At 47.0% G+C, this 13,383-nt stretch overlaps 1 protein-coding gene and 1 long non-coding RNA gene across 8 annotated transcripts in view; one reads left to right on the top strand and one right to left on the bottom strand.

Annotated features, from left to right (window-relative positions):
- LOC120953224 (protein grainyhead) overlaps positions 1-13,383 on the top strand; it is a 186,055-nt gene that overhangs the window by 84,394 nt on the left and 88,278 nt on the right. The gene's annotated exons all lie outside the window — the stretch shown is intronic.
- LOC125906856 (uncharacterized) overlaps positions 1-13,383 on the bottom strand; it is a 264,465-nt gene that overhangs the window by 230,201 nt on the left and 20,881 nt on the right. Inside the window, exon 1 of one of the 2 annotated variants that reach the window (XR_007452175.1) lies at positions 11,329-11,339. The exons of the other annotated variant lie outside the window; for it this stretch is intronic. This is a non-coding gene — a long non-coding RNA (uncharacterized LOC125906856). Of the gene's footprint in view, positions 1-11,328; positions 11,340-13,383 lie in introns of those variants that run through there. 2 annotated transcript variants of the gene reach the window in all.

The following is a 13,383-nucleotide window of genomic DNA, read 5'->3' as shown; positions in this document are numbered from 1 at the left end:
GACGATCGCATCGTACGAAGGATATTCATTTGCTCGCTTGCAAGGGGACCGCGCGATAGGATACCCACAAAGGTACGGCGAAGAAAAAATAGGGATAAAGATAAGCAACGCGACATTCTTTACGCAGTGTAGGGTTGACCTTGTCTCTTGGAATGTCCCGAGCCGATCCGTTTCGGTCGTCCGTAACAGGGATTACTGGACCCAAGTATTGCATCCTCTCGCGGTGCAAGCTTCCTTCAGTTTCAGGTGGAATCCTTAATGCCTAAATTAGATGAAAAGCGGGGTAAAAAACATTGTAGGGCACCCATTATCATCAGTGCCAGTGCCATAACAAATCATGAAGCTTTCCGTCTCGGTCAGTCTGGGTGTATGTTTTTTTATGTTCCTCTTCCCGAGGACTATTGGTTTTTTTTCTCTCTCCAGATACCATAGGACGCGAAGTACCGCGGGGCAATAGAATTGAGAGCAAGGGACAAGGGATTAAATGAATGTGAAAGGGGTTTCGTGCGTTAAAGCGACCGCGACTCATGTGACCTTTGGCCACGGGAAAAGGGATTACCATTCCTCAGGCCTATGAGATATCAGAACGGTCCCAACGCGTGACGTGCTTTCCATCGGCCGCTGGTCTAATCTATCGCCGGTTTGCTTTGGATCTCTTTTTGGGATTTAAATTGTAGGGTTTGTTGTGTGTGTATGTGTGTGTTTAAATTACGAACCATGTTTACGTTATTAGTTCACAGGATGGGAGAGCAGGTAAAATTTAAAGCATCTTCAGCTTATCACGATCGAGATGCGCGAGAGATGGGCAACGGAGTGGTCTAAATTATGTTCTAGCAGCGTATTTATGTTGCAGCAGAGGACATGTCCTTTTAATTTTTTTGATGTGATCGAAGAATTTTCCGTTGATCTTTGATTTGGTTGTTGGACCAAAATCGAAGACGGATGTTAAAATAGCGTGTCCTTAGTGTATTTGATTTTTTATGTGTTTTTTTAATGGAACTCACTCATTAGACACTTTGCAGGGTTGTTTATGTGATGAAAATATCTTACAAATATCGATATAATATTCAGCTATACCGGCGAACTCGTTCGACGAGAAACATTCGTCGCTCATGAGTGGACAGGGTTGTACCGCTAGGTTGGCCAGTACAAAATCTATACGGTTTTCTAATTTTTGATCTAGAGGGCTATGTAATGAGTGAAAATGAGCGTCGCGGCGAACGTTCCCAGGAACGAACGAGTTCGCCGGTACGGCTGATTTATAATAATAGTTATACAAGTTTTACAACCACATTTTCAACATTTGAACATGATCTAATTCACTTATTCATGAAACAACCGTACATTTTCCTTGCAATATTGCCCTTTCACCTGCTGTAACGAGTCCGCAGCAATGCAGAAAAGCACATCGCAAAGAATTTAGACACAAAGTAACGGTCTCCACCCTTAACTAAGCAGGCGAAAGCGCGCGCGCTTTTCCGGAACAGGTTTGTCGCTCACCACCCGCGCGAGTCACTCGCCAATGCCGCCGGTAACTCACGAGACGACGCACCTGTTTCGCACTGGAGCTCGCATCTTGGAGCCGCACTTGTCGCAGCCATTCGAGCAGTTGCTTCGAGCCGATCGTTTGAGTCCCGTTTTTTTGCGTGATATCCTCGTGCACACCTGAGCAACCGGTCGAGGCGTTACCCCGTTGCGGGACCCTTGTGCCATCTCTCTCTACCCAAGCGCGGCAAACAGAGAGCGAACCGGCTCCCCGCAAAACATGCGAATAAAAACAGCTTCCCCACCACATTGGGGACGACGATCGATTGAATCGCAGCCGAAGCGATCGTGTGTACTCTTTCCACCGCGCGGCTGTGCGAGCGAGCACCAAAGCAAACATGGAGTGGAGCAAACAGTACAGGACAGGGACGGAAAGTGATCACGCGTGCGCACACGCTCTCGGAGGCTGCGTGGCGCGCTTTCTGGTGTGTTTGCCGAATGGAGCAGCACCCGCGGGTTTTGTTGTGCTCTTGCTTTGCCGCCGCGTCCATTTTGGCCGCCCCTTCGGCCCCTCCGCTCGCTCTATCTAACTCGTTTGCGTCGTTTTTAGCGGGAACTGGTGTGAGAGCGCGCGGGGCTTCATTTGCCTACGCGGTGATTGCGGCGAACCTGGCCGAAGTGGTCCTCAGTTTACATCGGCTACTCACCGAGCTCACCACGCCACCACGAGAGGAGGAAAGATCGCGTCCCTTTTTTTCGGTTGCGCACGTTTTGCGGGCTGTCCACTCGGAGACGCGACGTTTTCTTGGCGCGAAGTTATATCCAAACCGTGTGCTGTATCGTTTTGCTGTCGAGTATAATCAGCCTGGTGATTTAGGGCGCCGGAAACCGATTACCGTTTGTAACGTAGTTAAACCATAATCTCGCGCGTGGAATATACCGTGAAGTTCTATCCTTACTGTGCCATACCATGTGATTAAGCTTATCGAAGTGGAAACATATGCCCCGTTTCGTGTTTAAGGTGTTAAGAGGTGTACGTTCTGTGTGTTTTGGTGCCATATCTGGAAGCACGATCCAATTGAATACCTTGCCGGAGCCAAGTATCGTATATTTTAAACCAAAAACGGCTTGGCGGCTCCGACTAATAAACGATACATCCGCCTTTTCTGGTGACTTCGTTTCGATCGACATGTGATATGGGAAGGAAGGCAAATTTGTAAGGTTACGCAACAAGTGCATCGAACGTCGATCGGGAAGCGTTTCGTGGGTTTGGCCCGTGATGGCTGTACAGTTTGCATAATTTTATTTGATCAATTTAAATATTCACACAAACTTCTTCACGGTTGGCATTTGGAAGTGGCTAGAAGCGACAGGCGAGAAAGCGGGAAATGAGAATGAGAAATAGTTTGGCATCGTGTTGTGTTTGCCTTTGTTTGTTCCCAAATAAGTAAATCCTACCGTTCAAACACCCATTCTACAAGACTACGGGCAAAGGTGATGCGAAAAGATAAAGAAAACCATCACCACCATCAGTGACACAAATCAGATTCGTGTAAAGTGTGAATATTCATTGTCTTCTGCGAAGAGCGTGTGTTTTCGTTCGCAAAAAGTGTGTTATGTTAGAGTGAAGCGCACCCCAAACCTAGTGAATCGACGAGAAAGTGTTAAATAAAAATAAGCGGTTGCGCAAATAACCGTTTTCAATATATTGGTGGAATCGTCCATCTCCCCCATTGTGGCGCATATCGTTAAATTGTGCCATCAGCAAAAGCGATCGTAACGTCGTAAAGTCACCGAGCTCGCCTACACGCTGCTATTATTGCCTTAACAAATTAAGGCCGCCTGTGCGAAGCCGCCTGTGCCCGCACCCGATCGACCGAGGACGATCAAGGAGCACGAGCACGAGTGTATATAAAATTCGAATAAAACAATATCACACGACCTACATCGCGCGCACACTCTAACTGAGTGTCCCGTTTCAGCAGCTCATCGTCTTGCCCCGTCTTCCACGGGTCCCGAGTCCCCCTTATTTATGTGTTAGGGGTAAAAAAGCCGTCAAGCTGGATACCGGAAACACTTTCGGCCTGCCCTACTCGGATTGGCTGAGCGAAGATAATCGGTAAAACATCGGGCGATTGCGATCGCAATTCTAATGGTTCATGTTGCACATCGACAGAAACAATCACAGAAACGAAACCAATCATGTCTGCAGGGTACAAATTTAATGAATATTTCGTAGCTGAAGTAGCTTTTGAGTTGTTTTTTTACACAAAAATAGTTAAACAAAACCAGCTGTGATCCCCATTTCATCAATAGAAGAGTTTTGGTTTGAAGCGACGAATCCCATGGGGTCAGTTTAGTTAATGTGTGTTTATGAGTCTGTTTCATCTACTGTATCGTCCATACACTATAAAAAAAAACCCAAAATGTTCTAAACAAACCACCCCGGGAGCCCACCCGGTAGCACTTGCACACTTCAAATTACCTTTATTCGCCGCTTCCGGCTGTATGCGGGCCTTTCAAAAGGGCCGCGCGAGAACAGAGGCATGAAGTTGAATTGTAAAATGTCTTCTTGAAGCGGTCAAACGGCCTATATGGGATCAGTAAGCGGAAGCACAAAATTAACACATTCACGTGAATGGATCCGAGGGACGCATGAAGAACAGTCTCTGAAGTCTACCCTGAAGTGCAAGTGTTTTCGATGCCGGAGGATGACAAACAGAGGCGGCAAATGTTGTGAAAACTGATCCTAGCCCTTTACCTTTGGTGTATTTGTGAGGAATTTTGTGCTGATGCACCTTTTTTCATAAAAAATGATCAATTTCAGTTTTGTTTATTTTTATGTATATCTTTATTACGATGAAAGCAGTTTGGAAATATTCGAAATTATTCCGTCTGCCTGTACAGTATGATCCCATTTTCTCTGCACGCTAGCTTGATTCATTTGTGCTAATCCTAATCCAAAATATCTAGATCCTTCCCTGCTAAGAGTTTCATTTTCCGTTTCAAAACCAACCAGCTGTTGGTAAATCTTGTACGGAATGTCCTGTCGTCCTTGAAATAACGGCCTTCCTCGCTGCAAAGGGTCTTTGACGCATGATCCATTGCTCTAATTTAACATTCTTGAGGTCCATTCTTTCGTGTGTTCTTTGGCCGTTTTTTGTTTGGTTATGCTGTCTTGAACAATTTGCTGAAGCGTCCGTGTACGATGAATCTGTTCATTCAAATCACCATCAGCAAGGCAGAACACGACGAAAAAAGGACATGCAAACCGTCGTTTTGGATGTTTTGTGTGTGAGTCTTCCTCCGAACCTTCATTTACGCACGAAAGACACGCAACAACGAACGGAATCTAAGAAAAGAGGAAGAGCAAAAAAAAACGTCGTCAAACAAAACTTTCACACGGATTGTACAGCCTGGACGGATTTCTTAGCCGGACCCAGTCCCTTCCCGGTTTTTATTAATTCGTTGGACGCTGCGATGGACGATTGCTCGACCGGCAATCTTGCTGTTGTTGACTAGGGGTGAGGCGAGACAAAATCATCCGTTTCATCCTGAAGTCCTTTTTCGGACGGTCATAAACCCCTTTTGCTTTCGGGAGATAGAACCCCTTCTTTATGGGTTGCCTATTTGCTGCTTCGAAGATGAGCCAGTGCGCATCGTGTTCTATGTGTTTGTTCTCATTAATGCAAGAGGCCGACCATCGCGAAGGGCTATCGCCAAGGGACGTCGGCCAACGGCCAAAAGGGTTTGCCTTTTTTTTCACCAACGCCAAAAGGGTTGCGACGCGACCACAACTGCTTTAACGGAATTTCAAATGGACTCTAAAGATAGGGCAGAAGGGGGAAAAAAGGGATCAACAGGCTTGATTACCTCATGTATGCTTCGTCCGTTTGTTTCCGCACTCTCCCTGCGGGTGCTTTATTACCTTCGCATGGACGTGACGAACACTTCATCTTGCGTAGAGAAGCGCCAACCGTGCGTTGCGATGGCCAGCGGGAAGAATGTTTCCATTCAACAAGCCCGTGAAGAGCTTGGACGATTGTCCTGTGTAGAATTGTGCGCCCGTTGCGCACAAACGCCACGGTACACAAGGAAGAGGGAAGCTGTACAATGTAAAGGTGCGGACAGGCACGGGATTAAGCTCAAAAGGGGTGTCGAAGGGATGCTGCGCTTACCCTTTGTGCCAACGGTTGTATGGGTTTGTACGCAGGCAACCGGCACGCCATGGGGTTCGTCGCTTGCGCTTCAAGTCACACTTGCTCACAAGCTTACCGAGCGTTTGCGTCCACTCGCAGTACGGATTGCATAAGAATGGCAATCTTTTGCGTTGTATAGAATCACGACATTTCCAGCATTCCATCATCATTCGCCACGGGCACGGATTTTTCGACTACCCAAAAACCAGCGCCAGCGTCAGAAGATGGGTCACGGGGAACACCTTGCGCAAGGTGGAACCGGTCGCACTGCCGTCGCGGCACCACAGACAGCCGGACGGCCCGAAAACTAGTCAGATCGCGTGCCGGGCCCTGTTCCAGTGCCCCGGAACAGCCTTCCGAGCACGGTCAGGTGTGCGTTCTCTGGAACCGGTTCCTGGAGAACCGGAGGCTGTGCGTACCCTGCGACCGGTTCCGGAATCCCGTTTCTGGGCCGGTCCCGAATCACACGCGTGCCCTGGCCGCGCGCGTGTGATATCGGGGTAGCAAAATAGGGGGTAAAACAGTCAACAGTCCCAACAGTGTGCGCGGAGGGTGGATCACCCCGGTTTTGCCGGGGGTAGTAGGTAGGCACCCGGGAAACGGACGCCCAAAAATCGACCACACCACACAAGGGGAGTGAAAGAGAGAGAGAGCGAGGGAACAGAAACAAATGCGCGTCAAAACAAAGCTTAGCACACGGGAGCACTTGCTCTGCTGGTAGAAGAGTGAAATTTTGAAAAACCGGAACTGGTTCTTTTGCTGCCGCCGGGTTGATGATGGGTTCCGAGCGAACATTTTTGGGGGATTCCGAAACCCGAAAACCGGAATTAGAATCGTTCAGTGTTCTCGGCGGCCGCTGATGAAGTTGATTTGTGGGATTGTAGTTGTTTTTGTGGGTTTGTCGGACGGTCGGCAGCACGCGACCAACAAAAACAGCGCTTGACTTGACCTACCGAACGTCCCGTCGCCGGAATCCGGTTACGGAATGAGGAGGAACCCCTTCCGAAAAGAAAAACGAATACGAACGCAACAACAAACAACCTGTCGCGTGAAAATCATTCTCAGGCAGGGAATTTTAGAAGACAGGAGTTGCCTTCTTTTGCGAAACCAGTTTGTGCAGCATGCACGTGCTACTCGGGGGCATTTTGTGAAGAAGATTGACATTGTGTTTGTTTTTATAAGTTGTTTTTATAATTGTAGTTGATTAAATCTTAACTGTGCTAGAATTATAAAAAGTAAAATATAAAATATTACAATTAATTTAAACGTTTAGTCCTCGTGACAATTAATTTAAACGTGATCAATCCTCGTTATGTCAACAATATAAATGCAAATTTATTTACCTTACGTCTAACACCATTTAATGGTGTAATTGATTTAGCACAACCGATAATATGAAATCTATTGAACACACACTCACACACAGAAACACAAAAAAAACGCATTTTAATCCATATCAAACACTTCGAGCGCAATCAATCACCGCCACGCAAGTGGCGCATAATGCATCGGGAACATAAATATTGAAACAATCCTTTTTTGCACTGCCATTAGAGTTAGCGGCTGCTGGCGCCCTGATGCCTTTAGCTCCCACCAATCTTCTAGCTACGCTCAAGCGCACGCAGCTAAATTGCACATTGCTGCCATTTATTGAACGGCATGAGCGGGGGGCATGAGAAAACAAAACGAAACAACAGCAAAAAAACACCCCGCCAACACAGCTTAACGAACGCGCGCATCAGATGCAAGCATGTGTTACAAAATGAGTGATATTATATAATCAATCGTTTACCACTCGTCAGCAGCACTGATGGAGACTTTTCTTTTTTTTCCTGGCCTCGTCGCCGGTTGTCGTTTAGACGAAAAACACCCTGGCGCACCAGAGCAGTACACGACAGAGGAGGCCGTACGTTGTTCACTGGGGCGCGCGCGCGCGCAAGCTAATTACCTTAGCCACCTCCAACGGGCTCTGGACCAATTTTTTACGTCCTTGTTACGGTAAATGAGGTTTTATTTGCATTGGAAGCACTTTACTCCGTCGGTTCGTGGACTGGCAAAGAGAGAGAGCACGCTCAAAATGGAGCTGAAAAAAGAAGGCAGAAGAAAAACGGTTGCTATGGGACTAAGCGAGAGAGACAAGCAGAAAGCTCGAGGATGTTCTTCTCCACCAAACGCAGGTTTGATGGTATGGATGCGCGCTTGTCCGTTTCCGAGCGGGATGGTTGGAAAAATCACTTACGCGAGGAAAGATGAACGCGGCGGCAGTAGGGGTGTTAGATAAAACCACCGAACTAATCAATCACGGGGCTCATCGTAGCTCATCGTCGTACGACTTGCCGGCTGGCAGTGCAGCGAGTTCATTCATAGCGCAGCCGAGACGGGAAAGACTCGTTGGGCGCACGCGCGTAAAGCGACGAACCATGGCACCGTGGTTTTTGAGCGATTATCATTACTATTTTTGTTCACTCATTCTTGATCGCTCGGCCACAAAACCGGCCACGTTTTCACCGGCTGATTGACCGGCTGATGCGAGCGAGAGCGAGTGCTGCCTTATTTCCTGAATGAAATATCGCCCCAGCCCAGTGCAAACAGCGTCTTATGATTTATGTTGTTTAGCTTCTCCGCGCCGTAGCTGTCGCTGTCAGGCTTTACACGCGGCTCTCTCCTTATTCATTTTGTCCAAACTGCCCTCCCCCCGCCACCTCAATGTTTGTTGGTTCATCGGCGTTTTGGTGTCGTTTGGTGGAGAAGTCCTATCTTGTGCTTCATCATATTTCTAACCCACAATCTTCACAGCTAAATATGATTAATATTGGCACTCAGCGGGACTAAAACATCACCAAAAAAAAAAAAACAAAATAACTAAAACACCATGCCAGAGGCTACTGGAATGGAATAGTGCTGTCGGTCGTATATTTTATGTTCTAAAAGAACTTAAAGAAAAAGGCTCTCTTACTTACGATAAGATGCTTTTTTTTGCTGTTCAACGTGTAACGGGATGCATTTTAGCATTTCAGCAACCTGCTTCCGCGAACCTGTTTCTTTGCGCGCGCCTAAAAGCGGTCTTGTCTGTGTCGTACTGCGTGCCATTTTTTCCCACCCATCGCAATCGTACCCATATCTAAGAAAATAATCCACATTTAATTGTTTTTCGGTTCGATCCGCGTTCGAAATAATAAAATAAAGCAGCCGCTTGATAAGCTCGCTGGCAGCAGCAACAGGCCATCGGGTGGAAAATCGTAATCGCTCGCTCGGTTCTTGCGCCTGCCTGCCCCGATGCGGCTAATTATCGGTGCAAATAAAAAGTTCTATTTTATGTGTTAATTAGATGCTTAAACACGTTTCGATCGACTGTGGGAGTGTGCGTGTGTTTGTATGGTGGACCGGAGCGATGAGCGAGCGAGCGAGCGTGCGAGCGACGCCAGGCTCGATCGGATCAGTTTTCTAGGGCTAGAATGTCGTCAAATCCGTGTGTGTGTTGCGCATGTATAGATTGAGATCTACATCTTTTGCGCCAGCGAACTAAATCCGTTGGCGCCGTAAAGTATGCTGAAATAATGATATCCTACATTATTTCATTCGCAAAGTGCGACCTAAGGCTGCGGGCGGCTTGACAGGGGAGCCTTCCTTAATGCGTTTGCCTTAATGGGCCGCACGTTAAAGCTTTATGTTTATTAGCTGATAGAAGTCGATCCTTCTTTCGGCGCGGCACAATTAATTTTGTGAATAAAATGAGTGAATTTATTTCCTCTCCTATCTCAACTTTTCTCACCAATGTAAAGCTGTTTTTCCTATCTAAATATAAAAAAAAAACAAGCAGCACACAGGTCTACAATATCGTTCAATTAATATTTTCATCGACAAACGAACAAAGTGTGGTTTACTCCCAGACCTTCAAGATGAACCCCACAATTCTCGCGCCATTGTTTGGGCTGTGTATTTTTTGTGTGTGTTTTCGCCGACTTCTGCGGGAAATCGGATACGCTGTGTACGGCTACCCCTCAGGGAGAGCACAGCCCAGCATTATTCCTTCATTAGCACCTCGGGAGGTGGCACGGACGGATGGACGGACTGCTACACAACACAAAACACCAACCGACCGAATGATCCGGCCCGGACGTTGCCTGCTGCTGTTAAAACAATTCCGAAAATTAGCTCACACACTTCTTCCTGCCTGTCATTCATCGCAGGATCATTAGAATTTCACTCACGCGGGGCACACACCAGCCCGCGAAAGGCACGGTACACAAATTAGTACAGGAAAAAAAAGGTTTTCTGTGTGTGTTTGGTGGGGAGGGATGCAGGCACAAAAAAATAACAAACAATAACGTTGTGTTGCTTCAAAAGAACAGCATGTTACTCACGCAAAGTGATGGTGGGGGGAATGGTTTTGAAATTTAATATTTTTCTCGTGACTTCACGCTCACGCGCTCCCCTCTCCATGGCTCGAACCCGGGTACCCGCACTGCGTGTTATTAATTCTTCACCACCCTGAAGCCTCCGAATGCCTTCTGACCAGCCCATGAAGGCCAATTTGCTGCGACGCGTCGCTGTTTAGGTTCATTCCGTTCGAGCAGATCATTTCGGTCGATGAATAATCTCAAAGTGCACGGCTGGGTGGGGGAACAAAAACAGACACCAGGCAGAAACGAAGGTAGTCGAGCGTAATCGTATCCGATTACGATTTCGTTCCCGTTCTAATTGTGCCAGCGTCGCGGCACAACAGGTACGCTCCCGATACGGTCGATCGATGGATTTGGACGCGCGGCTCTGAACCTCTGAGCAGCAGAAAAGACCGTGCTCGTGGCAGCGAGCTTAACATGCGAGGTTGGACACGGATTGGAAATGTCAAATTCCACCGTTCAGTTTGGCACTTAGTTGCAAAGTGCTGCAGTGTCTCGGTTGGCATATGTTTCAAGAATTATGATGCTTGCATCAACATTTACTAGAACGGTTATTAAATTCATTTAAAAAATACAACAAACTGTTCTTCATGAATATGTAGCAGTAAAAAGCGCTGGCACTTACATTACATATTAATATGCATCGAAAGCTCCCGTCCGTGCAGCGTGATCCTAATCCAACACGAGGAAGCCATTTCCAGCTTCAGCAGCCAGCAGCACAGCTTCCAACCAGCGGGTTGTACCGATCGATTTTAATCACCCTTCTACCTGTGGAATTTATAATTGAATCACTGCACACTTCGTCCACTTCGCAGTTCCTTTTTTCTTGTCAGTGGTTGACCGGTGCTGCATTATTAAGGCTTGTTCGCAGGGCTTGTTACGATCGACACCCGAGCGCACCGCAAGAGAGGAAGTCATTTGTCGTGTGTCGATCGATCGAGACATTACGCTCGTTTGCTCGCTCGCTCAACTCTGCTGTCAAACGGAGCAACGTGTACGGTGAAGCTGCATGTAAATGATTTATCAAATCAACGCCACCGTCCTTGAACGGTGCCTCCGGTGCCATTCCACGGCGGAAGGAAACGAGAGCAGCCACAGTGATGGCGCCATCGTTTGCTAGCGTATTTGGCGAGTGATCCTTTTCGCCAATGTTTTGTCAATGTCGTATTTACCCTTTCTATGCTCTTGTTTGTTTTGTTTGTGTTTTCGCTCTTTTGTATCCTTGTTTCGACAAGGATTACATGTTTTGCTTTTGTTGCATTGTTGTGTCCGCATGCTTGATTCGCCATCAACCAGCGAAGGGGTACCATAAATCTGGGCGGTATTTGTAGGAGCAATCGATTCTTATCTGATCGCGAGCGAAACAACACACATACACACACAAAGAGCACTTTTGACGCCATTTTGACAGCCGTAAAATATTGCAATAAAACTGATTAGCGGATAGACGGGCACCGGGACGGAACGATCAAAACGGGCCACAATCGATCTAAATATTTTATTAGCGCCGATCGATTGTGGGGCCCTGGGCGCTGATTTACATTTCTAGTTACACCAATCCCGGAGTGCGGTGTGTCGATACGATTGATTCAATTTATTCGATGTTCGTCCCAGCGCTTCCTTGCCGGCGCAGTGGACTGTGTTCGTCTGTTGCCGTATCATAAAACGAAAAAATCTATGCCAACAATAATAGCCCTTCCGCTGTTCATCTCCAAACGACGGCAGTGTCGGCATAATTGGGGCTTATTAAGACCCCCACGGGTATTCTCAAAGAACGATCGAGAGAGAGAAAGAGAGAGAGAGAGAGAGCGAGAGACAGAGCGTGAGGAAGCAGAGCGGGATTAGACTAATCTATTTTGCCGACCCTGCCGAAAGTACGGCTTCGAACGATCGAGGTTTCTCTGTATGTGGTCGGTCTAAGGTTCCCTCCCTCCCCCCAACCGCCAACCGCGTCTTTCGGTGGACGATTGTGGCATTTTTATAATTTTGAAATATCGCAGCTATTAAGCGAGGAGAAAAATAGCTCTCGTTCGGTTGGCCCTCTTCAGGATTGCAAGCGTTTTCGGACACCTGTGTGTCTTTTCGGGTCTGGAAGAAGAGCTTTAAATGGCGCAGCATCGTAATTAAAACACGTCTAGCATCGCTGAGGGGGGGGGCTTTTTGCTGGCGAGTAGGAGGAAAATCCTTTCCGATGGTCGGGAGTCAAGAAGCAAGAAGCAGTGTGGGAAGGAAAATCGCCTGATGCTTTCTCATTAATTGGGATAACGAATCCAATTTGTACTTATTAGCAGTATTAGTGAAAACATTGCCATTAATATGTCTTTCCTTATTGGAATGGGGCGATTGACTAGTAAGTTCCCAACGGGTGTATTGTGATTATGTTGATAAATGTCTAACGATGGGGAGTCTCGATCGACATAGAACATTCTGGGCTGTTTGTTTAGTGCAAGAGTTCTTCGTGTTAGTATCTATGTAGAATCTTTAACAGAAATTGATTTTGAATATAAATGATTTTAAAAAACCTTTCAATTTCTTTAAAAATGCCTTAGCCTTAACATCCAATGGTTTATCCTTGCAACACACCATTTAATGGATGAATCATGTTTCCCCAGCTACATAATGAACGATGAGTCGATCGAACATGACAACTTTTCCCTAAACGGCGCGATGCCACGGCTATTGCTACGGAGCGTTTCTACTTTGCATTCCGGCAGCGAAAAGTCCCCAGGATGTCAACGGCAGCGGTGACGGCGGGAAGAAAAATTACCTCCAAAACCTTTTTGGAGACGCCTCAGGCCCCAATTCGGAGCGGACACTGTCACGAGTGACAAAATCGAAACCACTCCATCATCGTCAGTCCGTTCCAAAGGGTTCGATGGTAGCGCGAGCGTACCGAAAGAGTTCGCTGGACACTGGACGGCAAACGTGCATCATTAATAATACCGAAGATTGGGAAGTTAATGCCTGGGGGGGGGAGGATCGTCGAGTGCTGGAGGTTCTGAGTGGGAGGATATGTATGTTGTTGTTGGATTTCTTTTCCGCTTTCAATGCTGGTGTTTGAAATACTTTCGTGGCTCTGTTATCTAAAGCCCATCTTAAACCACCCTGTTCAATGTCTTAGAGAAGTTGGTTTCGATGACCTGCAGAGACATTTATTTTTGCCGTTCTTGAATCGGCTCGGTCTAGGTAAGGTGTGCTCGGTGGAGAGTAGGAAGGTAAAAACCTAGCAAAATCCAAACCAGAAACCAAGCATTACATCAGTCCGGGCTCCCATTACTTAGCGTGCGGTGTTCATC

Source organism: Anopheles coluzzii, chromosome 2 (assembly GCF_943734685.1).
Source record: "Anopheles coluzzii chromosome 2, AcolN3, whole genome shotgun sequence".
Lineage (NCBI taxonomy): Eukaryota > Metazoa > Arthropoda > Insecta > Diptera > Culicidae > Anopheles > Anopheles coluzzii.
This window is presented reverse-complemented; position numbering and strand designations above follow the sequence as displayed.